The sequence below is a fragment of the Erigeron canadensis genome, chromosome 7 (genome assembly GCF_010389155.1).
Source record: "Erigeron canadensis isolate Cc75 chromosome 7, C_canadensis_v1, whole genome shotgun sequence".
Lineage (NCBI taxonomy): Eukaryota > Viridiplantae > Streptophyta > Magnoliopsida > Asterales > Asteraceae > Erigeron > Erigeron canadensis.
The window spans coordinates 35,489,962-35,502,049 of NC_057767.1; positions in this window are offsets into that span (position 1 = coordinate 35,489,962).

Sequence of the window (12,088 nt, forward strand, 5' to 3'; positions counted from 1 at the left end):
AAGCTCTAGCTATTTTTGGATCGAGCCCAAATCGAGCTCGGATAGCCCTACCCATGTGTACCCGTTGTTAAGATAACCCAAGCAACCCAATTTTGGAACCTTAGAATTTGGGCTCAAATTTAATTATTTATTATTTATTTATTTTTTTTCCGAAGATGTACACAATTTGGGGTTTTGATTTATTAGATCTACGTGACAAACTTTAGATAGATTTTTTTGTCAAAGAAATTATAATTTTATTCTTTATCACCAATATCTCTTAGAATTCAAGAACTTATGAAAAAGTGCATGTTTGGATTATGGGCTTTTACAATGGGTTTTGGTATTGGAAATTTAGTATCCATTGGTTTTGTGGAGATGGTTTAAACAAGAAATATGATGGATGTAATTAATTATTAATTTAATTCATCTATATAACCAACCCGCTTTTTAACCATCCTCTAACAACGTGGGTATTAGCTAGTTTAATTTAAATCAACCACCGGGTATTATGGTAATTTAATTCGACGCAACAAGGTGAAGGAGTAGATTTGATGCATCCGATAAAATGCTGGGGGTTGGGTGGGAAAACTTTATGAGGGATTGGGTGGAAATTGACCTAATCGTCACAACATGCCAAACTATCCACTACCTTCCAAGACCTCATCTGCTATTATATACGTATTACATTATTCATTAGGTAACATAATTGGATTAAATGGATAATACTTTTACTTCTGCAGTTAGTTCTACAAATAGCGGTTAAGGGTTCAACATTTTCATCTCATACAAATATCAGAGATCTTTTTGTATCATTGAGATAGAATGTGAAAGTAGTCTTTGTTGGGGAAATTCGAGATAACAAACAGATAACTGTATACAAATCAATCTTTGAAGGCACATGATCGCTTTCAGATTGAATCAATTTGGCGGTTCACCCAAACTATTCAATCAGATACAATCAAAGATTAAGAATTTTCTGTGTAGATGTGTTTGAGAGAGAAGAACCAGAGAAAAAGAAAAGAATGATCAGAGCATCGTACATACGGGACACATATTGACATATATATCTGTTGGTCCATAAAACTGCATAAACGGCAGTTAACAATATGGGTTTTTCGAGTTGCCACATTTGGTCCCTCAAGTTCTGAAAATTAAATTTTCGGAGGGATTTTCAATATAGCAATATGTCGGAAATAGCTCGACCCCAGCCAGGGGCTCTGCCCCTTGGACCCCGCCAGGGGCTGCCGCCCCTTGGACCCTGCTCCCAGGGGAGCTGCTCCCGGACCCCCGTACCTTAGAGGCGAAGCCCCTAAGGTCATAATAAATTCAAATAGGCGTGCACTCCGCACCACCAATCCTATATAATGTATTATTATGACGTTATTGATCAAACAAGTTAACCCAATTACACTAAAATATCCAACAGTCTTTCTACTTTGATAGAGGTAAGACTGTATAAATCTCAACTTCTACATACAACGTCAAGATATTGGAACTCATAACACGTAAGAGACGGAATTGATTGTTACATTTATTATTCATAAACTAAAAATTAAAAATATATATATAACAAAAACATAATAATCAATTTATATATATACTTTTCCGATCCAGTTTTCCTATCAACTAGATCTATACCCGGTCTTTGACCAGGTTAGAAACAACAAAGTATATTGATAAGTATACAAAACACGATCAACTTTATCTCATAAAAACTTAAACAGATAATCTTACATTAAAGTCGTCATTGGTATAAGATGCACTGTAAAATCTACAAATTGATTTAAATTTAATTGTTCTAACCAGATCCTCCTTAGAGAGTTACCCAAATTTAATCATTTTGATATATATTAAAATTGCCAATACTCGATCGTACCCGAATTTTGACTTGAAACCGACTCGCAAAATTGGGTTAGGGTTGTAAAAGCAACTTAAACTTGATTTTTTTGGGGTTGGGGTCAGGTTGACTTTTGGGGTTAATAATTCAACCTGCAAACAGATGTAAATAATATTTTTTTAAAGGTCGACCCACCAACTCATTTTATCCTACAACCCATTTGACTTGGAATTAACCTGTCAACCCACCAACGCACATGACCTGGGATTAAACCGCCAACCCATTTAACTTACTACCTACCTTTACTAACCCATGTGACCTGAAATTAACCCACCAACCCACCTAAAATCAACATATCAATCAGATCGTTTAGGTAGATCCTGACTCAGGTTCGAGTTGAAGTTACTCTATTCAAACTTTTATTAGGTTAAGTTGGGGTCATAAAGTTTCAATCCACCAAGTGTATGTAGATCAACCCAATTAATAGGCCTACTACAATGTATATGATTGGTCTTAGTTTTAAACCGTTAAGTATAGTCATTATACCATATTAAGTCTCTACCTTATAGCTATGATATTTATATTATATGTATCAAGGGTGTAGCTTTTAAGCCACCCCCCCTCCCCAATTTTTTTTGCGATGTAGGGTGTATATTGTTTTCGTGTAGAAAAATTTCGATATACTCGGTTTCGACCCCCATTTTAGCGTTAGGGGAAAAAAGAAAATTAGATTACGACCCCCACTGAAAATTTTCAAGCTTCGCCACTGATCTGTATATAATTATTCAACCTAACCATTTCTCTTTTAAACATTCCACTATTAAATAACAATCAAATTTCAAAATGGATGATTGCTAAAGCTAGTTACCATTACCCTGTTACCGCATATAGTACTGAACTAATATGTTTGTTTTGATATAAACATGACATAAAATGGCAAAAAAAAAAAAATTGTATAGAAAGCTTTAAAATGTAAACTCAAATAATTATTATTTCTTATGACTTTCTACTTAGATTCAAGAAAGTAACATTTTTAATATTTTTACTTGACATATAAACTCTTAATTAAACTTTTATGTTACAATTTATAACAGTAGGATTAAAACAATTTTAAATATTACTTTTGACATGTGATCTCCCAATTAAATGGTAATGCTTTTTTTATTATTTAGAAAATATGTAAGCCACACTTCTTATATACTATTTGTTAAGTTCATATTTTAAATATTGTTTAGTACTTTAGTCTATAAATGTGTTACTTCGTGTGCTGGCAATTAAAATAAAAAGTAGTTAAATATAAGTCTCAAATTGGTGTCCATTACAATAATTTTTTTTAAAAATTACCATGATTAAAGAAGGTATAATAAATACATAAAAGAGTTACTATGTTTAAGATATCTATGTTTGACTTTTAGTTTCAAAGGTTGAGATTAATTTGAGTGGTTAAGATCAAATGTTAGACTTATTTTTTTCTCTTAGCTATGGTGGTCATATATATATAATTTATATATACTTTTTTCTTTTTGTTATTGAATCTATTACATTTTGTCTATTAAACCACAATGTCTCAAAAATAAAATAAAAAAGAAAAAAATTCAAATTAGTAAACTTTATTTTATTATATTTATCTACTCATCATGACTAATTCCAATCCATGTATTTTTTGTTGTACTTTTAGTTTGTCGATAGTTTTTTTAAGCATTGAACATGTTTAAAATGTAATGTTTGTGAGTATGTACTTTTGTTTAAGGACATATTTATAGCACGTTTTTTAGTTTTTAGTTTTTAGTCTTTTCTTTTATTTTTATTATTCATTTTAATATAACTTTCATCAATTAATTTATAATACATATAAAAACATATTTATGATTAAAATTTAAAAAAACCTTTAAAAGTTAACAAATACATTTAGAATGATAAAATATCAAGAAGGGTAGAATGAGGTGTAGAAGCGTACCGTGTGGCACATGCACAACCACCTGCATATAAGACAAGTAATGTGTCCAAGTTCACTACCACCCTCCCCTTTAATAAAACACTTTAATAGTATTTGATTTTCAGTATATAATGATACATTAACCTAACAATCAACATAATAATCAACCTAATACCTTTATTACATGACAAATGTAATCCATTAATTAATTCTTTTTCTCAATCTCTTCCTTTGATTATACCAAGTGTCATCACCATATACTTATTGATGACATACCCCTCTATCGGTACGGAGGCCTTAACATAATGATTGCGATACGAAGGGTCATTCGTTACGAAGGCTTCTGTGGCGAAATAAGATAAGAATATATCTCTTATAAAGTCGGTATTTGATCTTATCATTTCCAGCCAATAATTAGAGAAATTATATCCCTAGCCTAAGACTTAGGAAACTCTAAGCAATATACTTGTTCTCCAATAACATTTCTTCTATAAAAGGAGAATCAAAAAGACCTTTAAAGGCATTCGAAAAACACATACGAGAAATCGGCGTAAAGAGACTCAGTCTCTACCGTAAGGGAATCGCCAACAAACGATCTCCAATACCTTTTCAACCATATCACTTAAACCTCGGTTCGGTGCACAAACACTTATGTTGATTATTAGGTTGTTTTTATAGGTTGATCAATCATTTTCCATCTAATAATTATAAAATGGGTATGGTAATATAAGGCTGTTAACGGTTCTTTTCCGATCTAAGATCTGGAAAATCTATTCTTGAGATCGAGATCGATAATTGTAACACCCAACATTTAAAAATAAGGATTTCCAAAAACTTTTGCCTAACGGCGTTAAAAGAAGCGGAATTAAACTTTAAAAGTCCAAACCAGCAAAATCTGTTTGGTTTATTCATTGAATGGTGTTACTAGCCATATCATCAAAATAAGTCTAAATGGAAATCCATCGGTTGCCCAACATTAAACAACCGAACACATTATCAATACAAGTCATTATTATCTAAACATAAAGCAAATGTCTAAAGCGAGCAGCCACTATGGGTAAACTATAGCCAGCTTCAAGATCATCTACCCATGCCTCACATCTTCTCACATCTACATGCTCACTATTGTTGGACCTGAGGGCACAACACATTTTAAAAGATCAAGTGTTAGCTAACGAATTAGCTAAGTAAGATAACACATAATTTATAAAACGTTTGTCCATTTAAAACATTATATAAAAGTCATATTAAATCGTTAAGGCACATATCATCGAACATATCATCTCATATACATATCATAGCATCAACATCATTCATATTAGGATGGGTCATCCTAATGTGCCTAGTCATCTTTTGCATCATCACATATCACATCTGAACATCTTTATAATTGTGACATAAGTCACGCATCTCGTATAACATATACATCATTATAAGTGAGACATAAGTCACACCCGACTAGATGAACAACCTTACGGCTGTACATCAATGTCGTTAAGGAATGGCAAGCCAATTCCAGGAGTAATCCGTATGTTCAAGGACAATGGGGCTGGTAAGACCTCCCGTATTACTCTTCACGTTGTACCTCGTTGCAAGGAGCCACCCGAGCAACCACATCAACGCACTTAACCGGGCTAGGGCAAGTACGGGTTAAGCTTAACACTTTCACATCAAATTTACGAGCTCGATTTCACATCACATATAGTTTAGGTGTTTACACAACCTAAACAATCATCACATATACATCTTTTACGTTTGGGCCCTTAAACGTGCACGTGTCATGGCAACTTAATAAGTCTAGTGAACTAGATGAACAAGCCATGTAATCATGCACATTTCACATATCATCATCATACATCACATTTCATAGCATTTCATTTCATATCATCACATCTCATATCATTGCATAACATTTCATAGCATATCATTACATATCGTATCATTGCATAATATTTCATAGCATATCATTACATATCATATCATTGCATAACATATCGTTACATTTCATATCATAGGGACTGCATTTCAGGCCTCAATAGTCATGTACATAGCCCATATCACCTCCCGTATAACCCCGAATACTCATAAGCAAACAAATTATTATTAGGGAAGTTATTATATGAAAACCATGTTTATGTTGAACCCTCATCTTACTTGATGACGAGCACAACGATACACCAAACACAAGTTAACAAGCTTCAAAATTATCCCGAGTGACCTATATCGAGTTCATTGTCATTAAATTTGCATAAATCCATCCTCATAAGGTTACAAAACCATTTATTAACTTAGGTACACTTATAGGACCCTTAAACGTTTGTTTCGGACCTCAAACGGACTCACAGACACTTTATGCGGCGCATGCTTTGAATATGCGTCGCATATTTGCTTCAAAAATCACCCAGAACCCTCCCAGGCCCCGATATGCGCCGCACATAAATTATATGCGCCGCATATGGGGTGCTGGTCGAAAGACTGACTCGTGCCCTTCACTTGCAGGTGACTTTTCGACCTCTAGATGACCAAATGAGTAAAAACTTAGTTCTTATGAAATGCAGGAAATTCAAAGACCTTTCCAGGGATATAAAGTTTGACTCTTGAAGTTTTCGAATGAATGATTTATGACGTTTGCAAGACAGGTCTGCAGAATTCGTCTGAAACCTGACCACTTCTGGAAATTGACATTTTTCGCATATCTCTGAGCAAAATCACAGGAAACTTTGTTCATAACGAATTTAGGGGACACATAGACCTTTTCAAAAATATAAGATTCATCTCTTATCTCATTCAGATAAAAAAGATATGATTTTTTCAATGTAACAACAGAATCAGGCCTTGAAATCTTTATCGTTTTGAAAGCAATTTCGATCATCAAACATACATGGCTGATCCCCACGACCTCTACAGTTCATATTTACCAAAATATAAATCATTTGACACTATGAAATCATATATTGATTCATGGATTCAATAAGCACATCCGACGATTGATTTGACACCCGTTTTGACCTAAATCGACTCACAAACATAATCGAATACAACTCAAGCCTCAAGACCAGGTGTGAACCCTATGTTGGTCATATTTGAACATTAAAACGACATTAACAATGATAACATACCTGTAGGAAATCTTTAGATACTAAATGATTGCAATAACAATCACCGATTCACCCGAAATCACTGATTCTATCAATAAAACGTATTCAATCAATCAATACCATATATGAACGAATTGAATAGATGAACATTACCAAAAATCAGTAGGAATTACCATCTTTACCTTAAAGATGATTATATATTCGATCTACAAGCGGTTAATCACTCCGATTCAACCCGAAATCGCAAGAAACTCTCTAGAATTGCTCAAGAGACAAAGGGGCAGTTCTAGGGCTCCAAGAAGAATGATGAATCAGATTTTAGGGCTAATGATCTGATTAGAAATCCCTAATCACGTTTTTAACTTTCCACATATGTCAAAATTAGTCCCTAGACTTCCGTATGATTCATTTTAGGCTAAAATCACATGTTGGGAATACTTACAATACATCCAACACTTTTAGCACCTCTAAAGGCATTAAACTATACCTTTAAACACTTATTCACATCAACCATTAAGGCATTAAAGCCTTACACCTATAGAACCTTCATCACACATAAACCAATTAAGGCATATAAACTTGACGAAACTTAACGTTGACTAACGGTCAAGTCAATAAGTCAATCTTGAAAAGTTTGGGATGTTACAATAATTTAAGATTGAGAGTTTGAGATCGAGGATTCCGGTTAAGATTCCACTCCGGAGGTCCCTTCTACTACTGTTGATCTGGAAGCAGCCTCTCTACCTTTTAGTAGGGGTAAGGTCTGTCTACATCATACCTCCCCCATAGCCTGACTTATGTCGGGATTGGGTACCTTGTTGTTGTTGTAATATAAGGTTGTTAGGTACCTAAATTTAGATGTGAAACACTCACATATTGTTTTTTTAATCCATAAAATTCACGAGGGCCAAACATTTTTTCATTAATCAAAAGAATACAAAAAAATTTGTATGTGAGAGATTTCACACATAAGCTTATGTGTCAGACAACATTATATTCACTTTTCTATTATAAAATAATTAACGTTTATGTAAAAGGTTTTTATTTTTATAATCCAGTTATTTATAATACATTTTATAACCATAAATCGTAAAGATTTTAGTTATTGTAAAACGTAGTTTTTGCAAACAAATAAGAAAAATCTAGAGCAATAGAGCGGTACCCAGGCAATGCGACCTCGGTGACGTTGATAACGTTGTGGTTATTAATATAAAAGTAATTGATTTAAAAGTGAGTAATGTAGTTATTTTAAGGGTTGGGAGATGCATGTTGTAAATAATTTCATTAGGAGTATTTTATAAGTATATTAAATGATATATTTAAATTAGTGAATAAAAAAAATGGATAGGTTTTAATACTACTCTTTAGAAATTTTTGAAAAAATCATATGCTTTATAACAAAGTATAGATAAAAATAAATGATACGTAACAGTTGGGTGTGAGTGTATAGTGCATGTCACATATTTCCAATATATGTGATGCACATCGATGTACTCATGTACACCCACCAAAATGTTGGAACAAGTTAAACGTGAACGTTGACGATCGATCTCAATGCGTATTGACAATGTCCATCGAACTATCGAATCGTGTTTAAATATAACCAAACACCATCTACTTGCTTGGGATCTAATGCAAAGTATACAACCAATCACACTTCACGTTTTTTAACAAACAAAACAACAATTACTAGTTGGATTGAAGACCCAAAAGGTGACACTTCTCATTTTGATGAACTATAGGTTTTCATGGGCCCTGTCTTTTTTATTTTATTTTATTTCTATCTTTATTTATTAGTTATTACTGCTTCCTTTTTGTAGTTCAAGTAAAAGACCAATGCAGGTTGGACCATTATGGACCATTAGCCCACTCACTTATCCACTTTTAATAAACTGACGCCCCTGTGTAGATTTGATATCATAAATTCATAACTACTTAATACTTCCAAAAACAGCCATATTATATATAAAATGTTTATATGTTTTTTTCTTAATTCAAGAACGCATAGAACTAATACCACGATATGAAGCCTGGTATTCTCCTCAATAAATAAGAATCTTTACCACATGAATTAGGGGTTATGGTCATTTGAAAATTAAAATTTTCATGAAAATTAGAAAACTGGCAAAAACACACAGTGATATGAATTTAATACAATGTGTTTAATGTGTTTTTAGAGAACACATTGTATTAAGTTCATGTCACAGTGTGCTTGAACAATTTTCTGATTTTCACACACTATCAAAAACACACTATGATTTAAAACTTAACACAATGTGTTTTTAGTTTACACAATAAAAACCCATTGTGTTTTTATAAAACACAAATTAAAACACATTGTGTTAAATTCAGATCACAATGTGTTTTAGTCAATTTTCTAGTTTTTACAGAAAATTTAATTTTTAAATGAACATTTCATCATGAATTAGTTATAACACGTTTAGACGTGAATTGGTTAAACTTTACCATCTTGACATCTTGTAAGCATACTAAAGTCTCCCGAGTTTGTTAAAATACCAATATCATAGTGAATATATGACAAGTTCAAACATTATGATAATGTCATCATTATTATTAACTAAATATTGATGACATTATTTGTCGCACTATGGAAATCAAAAGTAGGCAAAATGCACCATGTTTATTGGAAACAGACTAATTAACAACACTCATCGATTTGGTGAGTTGCGTTTTTCGACCATCTAGCATAGTTAAAAGGTATTAAACGACGTTTTTCTATTTTATGGAGTTTTTATTAGATACATTTGTGATATATAATCTATAACGTTTTTTATTTGTAATAATTTCGTAGATATCTCACCAGATATTCGATTTTTCAAAGGGTAAGGGTGTAGTGATAAAACTTGTTAATTGGTAACTTTTGGTAACAAATTTGGACTAATTAGCTCATGACATGTGGCCATTTAAATGTTTACCAATTTTGTGCCAAAATGTACCAAAAATGAGGGTGTTAAGGGAATCGATGTGCCGAAAAGAATTGATAAAAAATAAACTTTGGTATTCCCAAATAAATACGTTAACTATGCACGCTCCTAACGTTCACTTCCATCGGACAGATGGTGCCGATTGGCTTGAAATGGACCGATGCCAACAAGTGCCGAAACATGTGATGTAAGGGAATCGATTTGTCAAATTGTGTCGATGAAATATGTCTACTACACTTTTACCCCTTGGTTTTTGAAAAAAAACAAAAAAAAACTACTCATAATTCATACAACAGAATTTAACCATCTACAACAAATGTACAAATTGTAATGCACATAATACAACTGAATAATATAGTCATGTTTGTAAATATCTAATTTTTGTTGTAGCAATATCATTTCCCATATGAGAATATGAATCTGTAAATAGTTTTGGCACGCTTGTTGATTTTTAAAGCCTTAGAAAATTATCCACGTTCTTTAGGTTTAAAGTTTAGCAAACCTTTTCACTCTTTTAATCAGAAAGTTTGAACGTCATTTGTTATGGAATATATCTCTATTTGTTATGTACACATCTACTAGTACTTATTATTTTTTTTGGTAGAGGGGAATTGAAACCTCAGTAAACTAACTAGTACTTATTATATAGTCAATGATCTCATTTCAGTAACGAGTCACTTTAATCGTAAAAAGGAAGAAGAAAAGATAGCGTTTGGACATCCCGGATGTTGTAACAAGGGTCACATGTTCGAATCTCATCTCGAGCATTGTTACTAACCAATATTCTTGGTGCGCGAGTTGAATTTACCGGGTGGGACGGACGGGGGAAGGGGATCGAGTAGGCCCTTGGTATCCAGTCCGGATACCCGTGGTCCGGCCCTTCGCTGTTCTAAAAAAAAGATAGCGTTATGAACAGTGAAATCTGTTTTATAAGAGTTTGCGATTAATACAAGCTCGAGCAGTGAAAGTGTTTGTGGTAAAACCGAAAATTACGAGACTTATAAATAACATTAGAAAAAATAAACAAATTACGGTTAAAATTACTGAGCGAAAACCACGTCCCTGGGCTCGATTTTATTGAAAGAAACATTAGACAACATATTAGGTGTCCGACTATGAAAATAATAAAAGAAAATGTGTATGATTGGTTGTATTTTTATAATTTTGGGTTGGATGTGGAAAAGAAAAATAATGAAGAGTGTAGAGGGAAGTGTTGCCGCCACGTGACTTAGCGTCGACCGCACGCGGGTTACCATTTGTCATTATATGATTGTAAGCTTTTATGAACCAAAATTCACAACCTTTTTTTCTCTCCATTCTCTCCCATTTTACTTATCCCATGTTTCCATTCTAACATAATGTCTGCGAACAATTTTGAATAAAAACATTTTGAGGTTGCAGTATACTTTAATATCAGATATATGTGTATTAACAGCATTAGAGGGTACTTCAAAATGTATTAAAAAACATAATCGGCATATTTATCGATTTTGAGACACATTGGATTGTTAGGTTTTATATTTCATACTCTTGTTTGATTTTGAATGGAGCCCGATCATGTTTATACTTCTAATAGTTTAATATTAGTTCATTACTTCATTGAGCTCAATGAAATAGATCTTAGTATCTAACAATTTGATTATAAAAATCATTTTAATTTAATTTGTTTTATAGTTATCAATATATCAATATATTAGATTCTGATGTTGTTGTTATTGTAATATAATCTTTATATATAATAAAAAAAATTGTTTTTCAAAAGTATTTTTAGAAAGATTATGATGTGTCATGATCACACATTTTTTAAAAAGTTTTTTCTTTCATTTATGTCATCTTTGAGAAAATTTTTTTTTTTCACTTAATGCTTATTTAAAATTCCTAATCTTTTATTTGAAACAAATAAATATTAATTTTTTCTATAAAATATTATGAAATGTCTTTTTATACTTTGTTAACGCAACAGGTACTCTTATTTTACGTATCATTGTGTTAGTCGGTTCACTATCTTCATATCAAGTTATAATATATATATATTGATAATAAAAATTACATACATTCTTTTACATTTTTTTGGTTTTAAAATTTTGATTACAATGCCCGGGTTGAACCCGGATTGCTTAGCTAGTATATTAAAAAAACATAAACAAATATATGAATTGTCATGAATATGTGGGTGTATGGATCGTCTAACAATTAACAAACATATCATATAACAAATTTTCTCATACTTATGTGGAATATTAAGATATATTAGCAGTGACAAAACTAGAATGACAAGTGATATCTAGCA